Source organism: Panicum virgatum, chromosome 6K (genome assembly GCF_016808335.1).
Source record: "Panicum virgatum strain AP13 chromosome 6K, P.virgatum_v5, whole genome shotgun sequence".
Lineage (NCBI taxonomy): Eukaryota > Viridiplantae > Streptophyta > Magnoliopsida > Poales > Poaceae > Panicum > Panicum virgatum.
In genome coordinates, this window is record NC_053141.1 from 39,052,579 (window position 1) to 39,067,818 (window position 15,240).

Consider the following 15,240-nt stretch of genomic DNA (forward strand, 5'->3'; position numbering starts at 1 on the left):
GGTTTACAGGACTGCAGCAGCTCCTGCTTCTACACATCCTCACTCACGAGCCGTTTGACATAGTTGACTTTATTCTGGCTGAGATAGAGGATGTGATCACAGACGGGATGGGTGTGGTGCGACAGTTTCCCTTTGCACACTGGATCAGCTATATATGTTCTATGATTGTGCCAGCAGAGTCACCCATCAGCGCTCCCTACCGTCACGACGAGGCTCCCCGGTTCCCAGTTTACCGACCGACAGCTCCACAGGACCGGAGGAGGGGCAGACAGGCAGAGAGAGCTGCCATGGCACAGTTGTCACCAGAGGCACAGGCCCGTGTGGCACAGGAGGACGAGGCACTGCTTGCCGCCGAGGCACAGCTTCCCGGAGGAGAGGATGAGATACACTGGTCTGAGCTTGAGTCAGACTCCTCCGAGGACGTAGAGTACTTCCCTGCAGCAGCCCCAGCTAGTCACGACCACGAGGCAGGGGGGTCTAGAGAGCCAGCTCCAGAGTCACCAGCAGCTGCTACAGTCTCTGAGTCTCAGGTGACTCAGCCGTCCGAGCTCACTTCACTACTACAGCAGCTCGTGACCCAGCAGAGGGAGGACAGACTTGCTCAGGAGGAGGCCAGGAGAGCCCATGAGGCTCAGATTGCTGCTATTCAGAGAGAGGCAGCCCGAGAGCGTGCAGCGACAGAGGAGCGTTTTGTCGGCCTCATTGACAGAGTTTCACAGAGGACAGACGCTCAGTTCCAGCAGATGCAGCAGGGCATGATGGCGATGTTCGGGATGATCTCACAGCTTTACTCTCACACCGGACTCACCCCGCAGCAGCCAGGACAGCCATGCCTTCAGGGTGTTGGAGCACCTCAGCTTGCCGTCACACCAGCTCCTCCTCCTCCAGCTCCTACTGCAGCCCCAGCTACTACAGCGACACCGGAGACCACGTTCTCGATGTCAGCACTCTTTGGGTCTGCCGGTCGTCCGCTCTTTTCACCACTGCCGGCGACCACACTCTTTCAGGACTCACCGTCAGCGGTTCAGTCGGTCGCCCTCCCTTCCTCACTTCAGGCAGCACCTTCAGGGGGAGGAGCAGTAGAGGAGTCCCTGCTTCCACAGTCGACGCAGCCGGCAGCCTCAGCAGTCACCTCTTCAGATATTGATACTTCTTCTGCTGACCCGGTTACGACTTCTACGGATCCTCTACCAGGCAGTGCCAGCACGAGAGCCTCCACGACAGTCACCCCCCCAGTGAGCTCAGACCCAGACCAGCAGCTTCCGTCTGTCACCGAGGGTGAGAGTTCTCCGTCCGACGACGATGACCCGGACCGCTTCGTCGCCGTACCACGACAGCACGACCCGTAGCTCGCCTTTTGGTGCTTTGATGCCAAAGGGGGAGAGGTGTTAGGGGGAGCACCAGAGTTAGGGGGAGGGTAGAGCTAGAGAGAGCTCGTAGTTATCAGGACTTTGATTCTTTGTATCACATTTGGTGTTAGTTCATGGATATGTACTTTTGTCGCTTGAGTATGCCGTGCTTTGAGACATATCTATGAATTTCGTTTGAGCCGTTGAGCTCTTTGGTCCTTCTTTTCGAGTTCGCTTGTGTTTATCCTGCTTTATCTTTCTCGCTCTCTCGTCATTTATGTTTGTGTTGTCATCAATCACCAAAAAGGGGGAGATTGTAAGCATCTAGGCCCTCAAGGTATGTTTCGGTGATTAATGACAACCATTATTGTGACTAATGAGTTTGTGCAGCTTAATAGATCATTATCGCTCATTTGGTCATATGTCAAAAGAGGCCCCCTCAATTTCATTATTCAAAAAGGCGATCTCGGTATTCAACTCAATTTTATGTCAAGACTAAGGATCTTTCTAGTCCTAAGTGTCATAAGGTTGAGAAGGACACTTAGGTTAGTATAGGTTTTATAGTTTTGTAGTGATCGCACTATTAAGAGGGGTTAAGGCTAAGTAACTTGAGCATGGACATGGTCATTTGAAAATGGATGCACACTATGGTCACTCAGGTTTCTAGAAGTTCAAATAAGTGGTTCTCAAACTATATCTCAAGAATATTTGGATTTCATTCAAGACTCAAATCAGAAAAGACAAAATCAGAAAAAGTCTATACACCGGTTTAACCGACGCTCTCAATTTTCTATACGTCGGTTGAACGAAGTCAGCAGAGTCTGGACAAATTCAATACACCGGTTAAACCGACGTGTTTGAATTTAACGTCGGTGCATTGGTCCAGAGTTGGTTTTTCCAGGGAAATTCAAGTTCTATTCACCGGATTAACCGACGCTGTTTGAATCAAGACGTCGGTGCAATTGACCAGTGAGATGGTTTTTCAGAGGAATTTAAAAGTTGTACTCACCGGTTAAACCGACGATAGGTTTGAGTTAACGTCGGTGCAGTTGTCCAGAGACTTGATTTTTCAGTGGTTCAGTGGACAACTACACTCGCCGGTTAAACCGATGCTACGTCGGTTAATCTGCCCCAGTTGTAACGGCTAGTTTTCAGAAGAGGCAGTTTACATTCACCGGTTAAACCGACGATGACAATGGGGGGTACGTCGGATTAACCGGCGCTACGCAGTTTTCTGGCAGCTTTTCTCCAACGGCTCTATTTGTGTGAGCTGCCTATATATACCCCTCCAATGGGTCATTTCGCCCACTCTTGACACCAGGCAACATCCATACACTCATACTATAGTCAAGAGCCACATTGAGCTTCATCATTCACATACTTGTGCATTCAATCAATCAAGAAGCAAGATTAAGGACTTGAGTAGAGAGAAGCTAGTGTGCATCCGTTCTTGGTGATCGGTTCTTGCTCAAGTGAAGGCCTTAGCTTGTTACTCTTGGTGATTGGCATCACCTAGGCGATCTTGGTGATCGAGGTGTTTCTCGCGGAGCTTGCCAAGGATTGTGGGAGCCCGGAGAAGAAGATTGTACGTGGCTTGATCTCCACCACGCCGGGATGGTGAACGGAGACTCTTAGTGAGCGCCCTCGTCTCGGTGACTTGGGAGGTGACAATACTCTTTGTGAGTGTCACAACGTGGATTAGGGGTGTGTGCCAACACATCGATACCACGGGAAAAATCCGGTTGTCTCTTGTCCATTCCTTTTATTCAAGCATTTTCTTTCATGCAATTTACTCATGTGCTTGACTTAGAGATCATAACTTAGCTCTACCTTGCTAGGCTTTACTTTGTTTTAGCTCTCTTAGCTTGTGTTAGAAGCTTAGTTATCCGGTTGGTGAATTGGTGCCCTACTAGCATTGCATAGGTTAAGATTGCTTTACTTTGTTTTAGAATTTGAAAAAGGCCCAATTCACCCCCCCTCTTGGTCCATCGATCCTTACATACACCGAGGCGAAGATTACCTTCATGCCCACACTGTAACAGAATTCTCTGAAGAGATGTGAATCGAACTGTTTGCCGTTATCGACAGTGATCTCCCTTGGGACCCCGAACCTGCAGATGATGTTCTGCCAAAATAATTTTCTGATTGTTTCTGATGTGATGTTGATGAGTGGCTTGGCTTCGATCCATTTTGTGAAGTACTCAACAGCAACTGCTGCATACTTGTAATTGCCCTGAGCTGTGGGTAGAGGTCCCACTAGGTCAATTCTCCATCTTTGAAGAGGCCAGGTCGGAGGTATCAGCTGAGTTGACTCCGAAGGTTTAGAGGACTTCGGGCCCATCATTTGGCATGCTTGGCATGTTTTCATTATGTGCTGAGCGTCCTTCAGCGCCGTTGGCCAGAAGATTCCTTGCCTGAAGGCCTTGGAAACAAGTTGTCTGAAGCCAATGTGGGATCCGCAAAACCCGGAGTGAATTTCCTTGAGGAGCTCAATTTCTTCGGTTGTCGAGATGCACTTTAACCATGGGCTGGTGACGCCTGACTTGAACAACTCACCCTCGGAGATGACATAGCCCCTCACTCTCTGGAACATTTTCTTCTCCTCTTTCTCATTTGGCAGCTCGATGTTTCCCCGAAGGTACTCCATTATAGGTGTTCTAAAATCTTCGGATGAGATGACTGAAACTTGTTTTTATTTTTTCGGCTTGACCGAAGGTTCCGTAATCTCTTTGAAGAATACGTCCAGAGGTAATTGCTCCTTTCTGGATGCTGCTTTTGCCAGTTTGTCAGCTTCGTCATTCATATGCCTCGGGATATGAACGATATCGAAGTCCTTGAAATGCTTCTCCATGGCTCTAACGGCATCGAGGTACTCGATGAGTTCTGGTTTTCTTGCTTCTGAGTCTTTTTCAATGTGGTCTCTGACAACCTTTGAATCTGTTCTGACTATGAAGTTTTGATGGTCGAGGGCTTTCATTTTGCGAAGGCCCAGGAGCAAAGCTTCATACTCGGTGGTGTTGTTGGTTGATGATTCTATATTGCCGAAGCTTAGGCGCTTTGCATATCTTGTTTTTGCTCCCGAGGGAGATTCTATGATTGCCGCGATGCCTGCTCCATTGATGCACCAGGCTCCATCGCAGTGCACGATCCAAGTTTTGGTCGAAGGTTCCTCCTTGAAGATTGGGGATGTCCAATCAATGATGAAATCTGCCAATACTTGTGATTTGATTGCCGTTCTCCTCTCGAAGTCAATGTAGAACTCGGAGAGCTCCGAAGTCCATTTGGCGATTCTGACTGATGCTTCTCTGTTCGTGAACAAATTATGTAGAGGTTGATCTGTAACTACGATTATTTTGTGAGCTTCGAAATAATGTCGAAGCTTCCGAGTAGACATGACTACTACATATGCAATCTTCTCTAGCTCTGAGTACAGAAGTTTCGAGCCTGCAAGAGCTTCGGATACGAAGTAGACAGGTGGCTGTTTCTTCTTTCCCTCAAATTCTCTCTCGAGCACAAGCGCTGCACTGACAGCAGAGTAGAATGCTGCGATGTACAGGAGCAACACATCCTTCGGATCAGGCGAGGCCATTTTGACCATGTTCTGGAGATGATTTTTGAGTGCCTGAAGGGCTTCGCTTTGCTCGAGGCCCCACTTGAATTTGTTCGCATTGCGAAGGACCTTGAAGAATGGTAGGCTTCGGTTAGTGGAGCGAGGAATGAATCTTTTTAGTGCTGCTATCCTCCTGTGAGTTTCTGAACGTCCCTGATGGACCTGGGCTCCTCCATGTTCCAGAGCGCCTTCACTTTGTCAGGATTTGCTTCGATGCCTTTTGTTGATACGAGGCATCCTAGCACCTTTCCTTTGTGAACTCCGAAGATGCACATGTTGGGGTTTAAGGATAACCCTTCTTTTCTTAGGCTAGCGAAGGTTTCAGCCAAATCTGCCACATGGTTGCTTCTTATTGAGCTGGTCACAACAATATCATCAACATAAGCCAAGACATTTCTTCTGATTTGGTGCTCTAAAACCACCGAAGACTTTCTTGAAAAAGACTGTCCTGCATTCTTCAATCCTTCGAGCATCCTCACGAAGCAGTAGGTGCCGAAGGGTGTTATGAAGCTTGTTTTCTCTTCATCTTCTTTTCTCATCCATATCTGATGGTATCCGGAGAAGCAATCCAGCAGAGACATCAGTTGACTGTTTGCCGCATCATCAACGACTCTGTCGATTCTTGGCAGCGGGAAGTCATCCTTCGGGCAGGCTTTATTGAGGTCAGTGAAATCGGTGCACATGCGCCACTTGCGATTCTTCTTTTTGACCGGCGCGGTGTTTGCCAGCCATGTTGGGTACTTGAATTCTCGAATAACATTTGTATCTAACAGTCTCTGGACTTCGGCTTTGACTGCCGCAACTTTCTTATCTGCCATTTTGCGAAGTTTCTGCTTCTTCGGCTTGATGTTGGGGTTGATATCCAAGAGATGCTCGATGATATCTCTGCTGACACCCCGAAGGTCACTGGCGGACCATGCAAAAACATCTTGATTTTTGCATAGAAACTCGAGAAGCTCTTTTTCTTCCTCAGGCTCGAGGGTTGCATTGATAGTTATCATTTTGTCAGGAAGGTGCTCGTCTAGGGGGATTTTCTTAACTTCGCAATTTTCTTCGAAGGTTGCTTTTTCTTTGTCTTTCTGCTGCTCTTTGAAGGTATGGGACATGGATTCGGTCCGAAGGTTGTGGAAATTTTTCTGGCCTGGGGTCTAGCCCCGCTCTATGTCTCTTGCAAGCTGCTGGTCGCCACGGACAGTGATGACCCCCGCAGGTGCTGGAATCTTCATGCATAAGTACAGTTGGTGAACAACGGCTTCAAACTTGTTGATGGTCCCCCTTCCTAGGATTGCTCGATAGGGATAGGGCATCTCTACCACATCGAAGGTGATATGTTCTGTTCTTGCGTTGGCTGTGTCACTGAAGGACACAGAGAGTAACAATTTGCCGATTGCATTCACTCTTTTTCCTCCGAATCCAATTAAAGGGATTTCCGAAGGCTGAAGCAGGCTTCGGCCGATGCCCATTTTCTCGAAAGTGTCAGAAAAGATGATATCTACAGAACTGCCAGTGTCAACTAGTATTCTGCCAATCCTCCAATCCTGAATATTTGCCTCGATGACAATAGCATCTATGTGTGGGTAGCTGATGAGATTGAAATCTTCTTCGGAGAAGGTAATCGGAGAGTGTGACCACTAGGTTCTCTTGGTTGGACCTTCGGAGACGATACAATGGACTTGCCTGAAGTAGTCTCTGCGCTGTCTCTTGTTTTCGAAGTCCAGGGTGGAACCTCCGGAGATGGGCATAATCATCCCGAAGGTTGGTAGTGCCGCGGGTTGGCTATTTGTGGTTTGGTTTTCTTGTTTTGGTGGGTGGATTGGGAGTGGTAGTAGCTGCTCTTGTGTTGGCTGAGCTTGAGTGGTGGGTTGACTGGATTGCGTTTGAGGGTTTGGCTACGGCTGCCAGTTGCGGTTGTAGTTGTAGTTGAACATGGGTGGGCGGTATGCTTGGGTAAATGGAGGGGGTGGAACGAACGAAGGTTGTGTGTACTGTATTTGTTGAGGTTGAGTTTGTGGAGTCTGAGGCCATGTAGTATGCCCTACTAGCTTGGTTTTTTTCTCAGACTCCATTCTCTCAAGGGTCTTCTTCTTCTCCGGGCACTGGTTTGTTCTATGATCAAAGTCAGACCCTTGGAAGTGACAGAAGAGTTTTTTGGGCTCACGCGAAGGTCCGCGACCTCGGCCTCTTCCTCTGCCGCGACCTCTGCCCCGTGCTCCGGACAAAAGTTGCTTGTCATTTGTGTGTTGAGGTTCCGACTCTGGGGGTATCATGAATGGATCGAAGGTTAACTGTTCCTCATCATCTTGTGAGGGTTCCACAGGTAAAATGAGTTGCTGAGCTGGCTGCTGTTGGTATTTTGTAATGTCACGAATAAAATCCGCAAGCGCACGGATACTGCTGTAGCTTTCACCCAAGAGTATTCCAGGGTATCGTATCCACTAGGGAACATGAGTACACTACCTATGGGTTCAGGCTGTCCAAGGATACACATACTAGTGTAGGAGGATAGGAAAGAGAGGACTTTCTAAGATCTAGAATCTATGCTTAGAAGAAGATATCACGTCACCGTTATACTTCGAGCTAAAGGTATCGACCGGCTTATACAAGCCGATAGTTCCAATATGCTGCTCTATCCCATATCCGAATGTGGAGGATTACTAAAAGGCTCGAACAGGGCTGTCACCACCTGCCGGCTACCTCTACAAACCGTGGGACTATCTGACAACTGAGTGGTATAGTCCAGCCTAGACATCACGTCTACGCCTTTCCCTACTAACTCTAGAGGCGTACAGGGTTATCCTTTTCTATCCGGAGCCCACTCTAGAGTCAAATGCTACTCGCTAGCATACACATCAAATAATATAAGGCAGAGATGATAACTTGCGATCTAAACTCTAATTCTAGATAAGCAAAGAAATTCTCGAACACTTACAACCGAATAAGCATCCATCGAGGTACAAGTGGAGAAGAGCGCCGACAAGCCCGGGACATCCCCTAACTATCTCCCTCACTCTCGTAGAGGCACAAGTTGGAGAAGAGCGCCGTTGCCGGCGCCCCTCCTGAGTACCTCTACTCCTAAACTCCCTAAGACTACTCTCACTCAAGTGAGAACTCAAGAGAAGAGATGGTGTGGTGTGTGTTGTGTTCTAATTCTCACCCCCTCCCCTTGTATTTATAGGAGGGAGCCACCAGCCTCTTGCCCGAGAAATGAGCCAAACTGCCATTGGGGACCAATCACACCTCGCCATGTGTCATCTGAGAGGCGGTGGGGCCGGTGGGCCGTCGCCACTGGGTCGGGCGACCTGGAGGTCGGCCGACCGTGGGCTGAGCCTGTTCGGCCCGGTTTTCGGTCAGGTGGCTGCTAGGTGGGCCCGTGGATCCTCGTGAATGCGTCTAATTCATCGAGAACATGTTGCTTCGGATCAACGACGTGTCACCTTGCTTTTGGGGATGCGTTCTCCTCTCCTTTCCAAGCATAAGCAACCTGCACATAAATGTATACCAACACTCTGTGAAATTTGTTAGTAATAAATCCTACCTCTAGTGTTGACGTTCGTCCTTTATATGCTCATGCAGGAGCAGATAGCTTGCTCTGATGGTCGGGTTTGTATCTTGACGCTTGAAGCCTGTTTTACCTGCGTTTCTGGCCAAATTCCAATGTAGCAATATTTCTAAGAAGAAACATGAAATTGGCTCTTTCTGGATAACATAGGCAGGTATGAGACCTTATTCTCATGATTTCAAGCCCTAGGTGACACTTGAAATGAGTCGATAGCGAGCGTCAACAGCTGCTTCTCTTGCTGCCATGTTTGCTGATTGTATTTTTCTGCCTGACGCATAATTTTTTTTTGCTCTACCCTTCTGCGGTGGTCGGTATCTGACTTCGCGTACTTATCTGCTTCTGTATAGAGCTCCTCCAGGGTACTCGGGGGCTCTCTTGTGAGATGAGAAACAAGCTGGCCAGGCAGGAGACCTTCGTTGCATTTCTCAATCACATCTTTTTCTGGGAAGTTTGGGATTTGAGCCTTCTTCTGAACGAACCTCCGGAAATAGCCGTAGAGAGGCTCGTGGTCATGCTGTGGGCACTTGAAGTCTTTTACAGTGTTGGTATTTAGCCTTCTGAAACCCTGGAAGTCCTGGAGGAGCCTTCCTTTCAGCTGGTACCAGTTATTGATTGATTGTGGGGGAAGATATGAGTACCAGTTGGCCACAGAACCTTCGCAAACCATGACGAAGAACTTGGCCATGGTTGAGTTGTCACCTCCGGCCGAAGCAATGGTTACTTCGTAGGCCATAAGGAACTGGGTTGGATCATTTGTAGCATTGTACTTGGGGAGCTGTGTGGGCTTGTAGCCGAGCGGCCATGAAGTTCGCTGCAGAGCGACTGAGAGTGGCGAGGTCGGGTCAAATGGGAGGTTGACAGGTGGTGGCCTTCGGTCTTCATTGTGAGTGAAGGTTGTCTGGTGGATGACGCGGTTTTCTTGTTGGGCAGAACCTTCGGGCATTTCTTGGTATGTCCTCTGCGGATTCTCAATTTCTGCCTCCATTTCTGCTAGTTTGCGCCGGGCCTCGGCTAGCTTGTTTGCCTGGTCCAATGCCCTCTTTTTGGTGGCGAGCTGAGCTTCGATGTTTCTTTTCCTCATTTCAAGGGCCTTGAGTTGGAGTGCTGCTTCTGTGAGCTCCGCGTATTGGGTTTGATGAGCTTCGGTGTCTTCGCTGTCTTCAATCGGATCTCCATGAAGACCAGCTTCGGTGGTGGTGTCTTCAATTTGTGGGTTGGCTTCTTCGTGCTGCGGTGGAGAGTCATCGAGGACAGGGCTAGGCTGAGTGGAGTTGCTAGTAGTGCCGGCAGAGTCTTTCCTCTTCGTGGGGGCCATCGCAGGTTGTTTTTCGAGCTGGAACGGTGGGCACCGCTGTTGGGATCATTGCTTCTTAGATGCCTAAACAGAGAGCATGAACAGTATGAAAATGGCAATGAAAGTAGGCACTTAATTCTGCAGTAAATAACCAGAAAATTCAACCCTTTACACTGTGGAGAGAGGGGGCTATTTATACCCTTGGCCCTCGGCCAGATATCCCCGAATTGCCCTCCTCCAACTCATTTACAGCTCACTTACAGATGGTTTCAGGGTAAAATTACACGGTGAGAGGTGCACAAATTCGACCTTCTCACGTATTCATGTTTCACATGCACACCTACTCCCGACGAAGGTTCTAAAGACCTTCGTCCGGGTTGCATTCTGCACTCAATATCCTTCGGGTCTCGAGTGGTCGTGGGTTCGAGCCCCACGGTGGGCGCCGCTGTTGGGATCTTTGCTTCTTAGATGCCCAAACAGGGAGCATAAACAGTATGAAAATGACAATAAAAATAGGCACTTAATTCTCCAGTAAATAACTTGAAAATTCAACCCTTTACACTGTGGAGAGAGGGGGCTATTTATATCCTTGGCCCTCGGCCAGGTATCCCCGAATTGCCCTCTTTCAACTCATTTACAGCTCACTTACAGATGGTTTCAGGGTAAAATTACACGGTGAGAGGTGCACAAATTCGACATTCTCACGTATTCATGTTTCACACGCACGCCTACTCCCGACGAAGGTTCTGAAGACCTTCGTCCGGGTTGCATTCTGCACTCAATATCCTTCGGGTCTCGAGAGCCTTCGCAGGTTCTGGCCTTCAGTCTTGTGCTCCTGAGCGATCAATCATCACCTTCAGCCTCCCGAAGGTGATCCCCTCGATGCTTCGTAGGTTGTGGTCTTCAGGCTTGTGCTCCTGAGCGATCAATTGTCACCTTTGGCCTCCCGAAGGTGATCCCCTCGATGCTTCACAGGTTGTGGTCCTCAGGCTTGTGCTCCTGAGTGATCGGCCCTCACCTTCGGCCCCGAAGGTGAGTTTCCCGGTCCTCGGTGTCTTGATTGGCGCCGACCACCCTTCGGACGTTCTTGTTACCCAACACCGGGGCCCTGCAGACAGGTTAGGTGATGTTTTCGAGATTGGGATTAACCTCCGGGCGCATTGCCGAAGGTCCAATCCCCAACATTGATCTCTCATGGTGATCAAGAAGACAGCTTTGCAACGGACTCGCTCACCAGACCATCATGGCGGACGGCACGGCGAGCCTGAAGAAGGCAGGGATGCCGCGGAAGGCCTCGCGGGAGAAGCCCGTCCAGGTGCTCCGGCATCGCGGCGAGAGCCTAACGTAGAGCGCCAGGAAGCACAGGTTGGCCGCGTACGAGACGGCGATGGCCAGGGCGGCGCCGGCGCTGCCCAGGCCGAGCGCGCGCACCAGTAGCCAGCAGACGAGCTGGTGCGCCAGCGTCGTGGCGCCGGAGCCTAGCATCACCGGCACCACGATGTTCTGCGCCTGCAGGAACCGCATGTGGCAGTTGAGCGGCCCGTTCACGAGCAGCACTAGGATAAGGCCCCGGATGTAGCCCGCCGCTGCCGCCGCCACGATCTCTAGGTCCTGGCCGAACCACGCCAGAATCTCGCCGGTGTAGCCCCACATCGCCGCCACCGGGACGCTCACCAGGACGAGCACCAGCATGGCGCGCTGCTTGTGCACGCCCAGCAGGCGGTGCTGCTTCGCGCCGAAGGCCTGCCCGCACAGCGTCTCCAGGCTCGTCGCCATGCCCCCCTGGGCGAAGCAAGATGCGTTCAGCTTCAGGCAGCACGGTGACAGACTAGTCCAGCATGGTGTGATGCTGCGGTGCAGGGCGCGTTTGTGTTACGTACCAGCAAGCTGAAGCCGGTGACGGTGGCGAAGGAGGTGGCCGACGAACATGAGCGACATCAGTTGGATGACGTACTGCAGGAGGTAGCCGGGGACGAGCGGCCCGGCAAGGTACAACTGCCTCTTGACCTCAGCCCACACCAGGCTTTCCTCCTCGCCTCCTCCGTGCTTGCTCCCGGCGGCCGTGCCACCCAGGAGCGGCTCCTCCGTGGCCATGCTCTTGCTTCTCGCTTCGCTGTGGGAGCTGCGTTAACCTTACCGACCGGTCCGGCCAAACCGGCGCGGTCTGGTACCGGTATACCGGTCCGGTTTGGCCGGAAACCGGTCCAAACCGGTTGAATTCAAATTTGAATTCAAAAGTCGTAGTGCAACCGGTTCGGAACGGCTTACCGGTAGGTTTGACTGGTTTACCAGCTGGTTTGACCGGTTTATCGGTCGGTTTGACTGGTAACTGGCCAAATTCAAATTTTTTTCTTTTTATGGTTTAAATTCAAATGACCACAAAGTATACTAAATAAATATTTGTATAACATATTTTAGCCTAAATGAACCCTCCAACCCTCTTTTATACTACTTTTAAATTGTATTTGTATATTTTTGTATGCATGTTTTTTTTGTTTAACTTCAAATCCCCGCAAACTATACTAAATGAACGAATTTTTGAGAAAATTTGACACCATTAGATTCATCGCACCTTGAAGTATTTTTAGGAATTTTTTTGGGAATTTTTCATTTTTTTAAATTCAAATTTAAATTTTGAATTTGGACCGGTTTGGTACCGGCCCAACCGGAACCGGGCCGGACCGGTTTGACCGGTTACCGGTCAAACCGGGCCGGACCGGTTTGACCGGTTACCGGTCAAACCGGACCGGTTCCCATTGGTTTGGTGAACCATGTGTGGGAGAAGCTGAGAAGGTAGCAATGGTGGTCGATCTGGACGACTGGACCTCCCCGTTTGATACTTTGACTCACCAGCTTCTGATAGAGCTCATTATTTTTTTTGTAGTACACATGTTAATTTCGGGTGTGTTTAGATCCTCAAATTTTTTCCAGTGCTCGGGTGTAATTGTGAGACGAATCTTTTAAATCTAATTGGACCATGATTAAACAATGGCGTGCTACAGTAAATAACTTCTAATGACATATTAATTAGGTTTAATAGACCATGATTTTTCGTTCATCTGTGTAATTAGTTTTATAATTAAATTATATTTAGTCCTTCTAATCTTTGATTAAAAATTGTTATAGTAAATTTTATCCAAATTTTTACAGGATCTAAACACACCTTTAAAAAAAATGCGAAAGTCAAAAGGGTATGTACAAACATAGTGTGATGTAGAGACCGAGATAAATTTATTCCATAGTGAGAAGACTATTCGCACAAAAACGACAAAACCTTTTGCTGGCAAGGCTCAGCTGTTTTAGGTGCTAGTCCTACATTATTCCGGACTACGCCGTCAAAGGCTTTGGTCAAAATGACTTTGGAGAATTTGCAAAACTGATACCGTTGTCTTTTTTTTTTCAAGAAAACTACTCCAATAGTAGCTCTGGTGGCATTCTTGAAATTTTTCATTATCAAGATCGAAAGATTTCATTAAACTCTCCGGACCAAAAATATATAATTATTAATGTAAATTAGGTATGGTGTTGTTTCTGCAAAGATAAACAGAGGCATCATGTTACGGCTGAAGTTGTATGAATACAAACTAAAAACTCTAGGTATGCCATATTACAGATCGAATGTAGGGGTGGATGAGACCATGATCCATCTTGCAAATCATTTTCCAGAATACGGCTTCTGCAATATATCTGGACGTGGAGAATTATGGTGAGTAGACATGACTGTTACCACCTACCATCTACCTCTACAAATCATGGGGTATACAACAACTAAAGACAATATCTAGTCTAAACATCACATCTACACCATCTTTTATTAACTCTAGAGGTGTACAAAAGCATCTGTCGCAATTAGGAGTCTTGCTCTAGAAAATCCACTAAACTAGTGAACGATTATCCTATAAACAATTAGGGGACTAGCACTAACTTGACTAAGAAACTAAAGCACAAAAGAAGTCACGAATACTTACTATGATTGATAAACATCTATCGGGTTAGAAGCTGAAGAAACATACCAGTAGCGCAAATCCGACACCTCCCAACTCTCCCTCACGCTCTCCCATTTCTAAACACTGCCTAAGCAGCACTATACCTCTATGATGAGTCTAAAGTTCAAGTATGAAAGTGAAAAACTCAAGAGAGGAAGTGAGATGGTGTCTCAGTTTGGAGCCTCCCTGTACTATTTACAGATGGGTACATTTTTTTTAGATTAAGGAAAACTCTAGCCTTGAAACAGATGGGTACATGGGTGGCTCGCCTGAGAACTCATCTTGGGGCTGGGGCAAATAGAACCGACTTCTGGGAAGATGAGCCTGAGAGGGCACGCTCCTAGTTTGGCTATGTCCACCGACTTTGGCCACCTCCTTTGACTGGGAGGCTGCTTGGTGGGCCCAATGTCAATGCAAAACTGCATGCCAAGTTCTTCGTGTTTTAGGCTGCCATGTGGACCTTTTGATCCGTGTGCTTGTGCCTGATTCGTCGAGAAGGTGTTGTCTTGTATTGAGAGTGTGTTTCTCTTGCTCTTAAGGTTTATTCCTCCTCATCTCTAAATGTAAGCGACCTGCATACAAACATTCACCAACACTCATACCACTAATGTTGGTGCTCATCTTTTATGTGTTCATGCAAGAGTTGTGTAAGGATCACCTGGGTGTCCGACCCTAGAGGGGGAGGGGGTGAATAGGGTCGCTAATCACTTTCTATCTTAGGGCTCAATCTATTTGCATAAGATAAACCTAACACATTCTACACATGCTAGTTATGACTAAGGTTTATCTATGCTACTCTCTACTTACCCCTAAAAGACTTGCAACCTATAGCCAATCCTAATCAAACTAACTAGGAAAGTAAAGGCACGCAAGAGAGAGCAAATGCAGAAACGTAATACGGTAAGTAAAGAGGTAAGAAAGAGAATATGTAAACTTCCGTGAAGACACCAAGACACACGATTTAACATGGTTCGGTTAGGACACCAAGTCCCTCCCTACGTCCATGACCACTTGTCCAATACGAACAAGTGTGATGCCGAGTCTCTTCACTTGATCACCGTCTTGCGTTCGCCACCAAAGCTTTCGGCAAGTAAAGGCTAAGTGGCGCCAAGTCACCAAGACAAGGCCACCGACACCGTCTCTCTCAAAGCGTCACCAACGGCTCCGTCTTCACTACCGGAGCTTCTCACCAAGAGGGGTCTCCTTCCCCGCACAAAGTGTTGTTGCCGCTCCACACCAAGTCGGAGGGTCACACGACGAGTACACGGTTGCTTGCCGCAGCAAGACTTTGCTTAAGGGAGCTCTCGCAAGAACTAATCCCTATACAAGTGCACAAAGCACTCTCTCAAAGCTTCTCACAAGATAGATATGACACTAAGCTTTGCTAGGATGGTTGGAGATGTTAGTTTGCTTGGGCAACACTTCCTTCAACTTTTCTGGCG

General features: G+C 48.4%; 1 pseudogene; it reads right to left on the reverse strand.

Moving 5' to 3' along the window:
• The window catches only part of LOC120712558, a 29,885-nt pseudogene extending 17,994 nt beyond the window's left edge, over window positions 1-11,891 (reverse strand).
• Between the last annotated feature and the right edge of the window lie 3,349 nt (window positions 11,892-15,240).